Source organism: Malurus melanocephalus, unplaced genomic scaffold (genome assembly GCF_030028575.1).
Source record: "Malurus melanocephalus ecotype Western Australia unplaced genomic scaffold, MMel_1.1 scaffold_2359, whole genome shotgun sequence".
In the NCBI taxonomy this organism is placed as follows: domain Eukaryota; kingdom Metazoa; phylum Chordata; class Aves; order Passeriformes; family Maluridae; genus Malurus; species Malurus melanocephalus.
The window spans coordinates 9,032-10,098 of NW_026625591.1; positions in this window are offsets into that span (position 1 = coordinate 9,032).

Consider the following 1,067-nt stretch of genomic DNA (forward strand, 5'->3'; position numbering starts at 1 on the left):
CCCCTGAGCCGCCGAGGAGAGCAGGAGAGCTGGAGAACAGAGCAGGAAAGCTGAGGAACAGAGCAGGAGAGCTGAGGAACAGAGCAGGAAAGCAGAGCAGGAGGGACAGAGAACCCTCCCGGTGCCGCCCCGACCCCGCCGGGATCGCCCCGGGGGCACCCGGAGCGCTCCGAGCCCAACCCGGGCACTGCTCCCCGGGCGATCCCGCTGAAAGGGCTGGGGCTGTGCCTGTGGAATTGTCACCTGGGCAGGGCACAGTGTCACCTGGGCAGGACAGTGTCCCCTGGGCAGGACAGAGTGACCCCTGGGCATGGCACAGTGTCCCCCGGGCAGGACACAGTGTCCCCCGGACAGGGCACAGTCACCCCTGGGCATGGCACAGTGTCCCCTGGACAGGGCAGAGTGTCACCTGGGCATGGCACAGTGTCCCCTGGGCATGGCACAGTGTCCCCTGGACAGGGCAGAGTGTCACCTGGGCAGGGCACAGTGTCACCTGGGCAGGACAGAGTGACACCCGGGCAGGACAGAGTGTCCCCCGGGCAGGGCACAGTGTCCCCCGGGCAGGACAGAGTGTCCCCCGGGCAGGACACAGTGTCCCCCGGGCAGGGCACAGTGTCCCCCGGGCATGGCACAGTGTCCCCTGGGCATGGCACAGTGTCCCCTGGACAGGGCAGAGTGTCACCTGGGCAGGGCAGAGTGACACCCGGGCAGGGCACAGTGTCACCTGGGCAGGGCAGAGTGACACCCGGGCAGGGCACAGTGTCCCCTGGGCAGGGCACAGTGTCCCCCGGGCAGGGCACAGTGTCCCCTGGGCATGGCACAGTGTCCCCCGGGCAGGGCACAGTGTCCCCTGGGCAGGGCACAGTGTCCCCCGGGCAGGGCACAGTGTCCCCTGGGCAGGGCACAGTGTCCCCCGGGCAGGACACAGTGTCCCCTGGGCATGGCACAGTGTCCCCTGGGCAGGACAGAGTGACCCCTGGGCAGGGCAGAGTGTCCCCTGGGCAGGACAGAGTGACCCCTGGGCATGGCACAGTGTCCCCTGGGCAGGACACAGTGTCCCCCGGGCA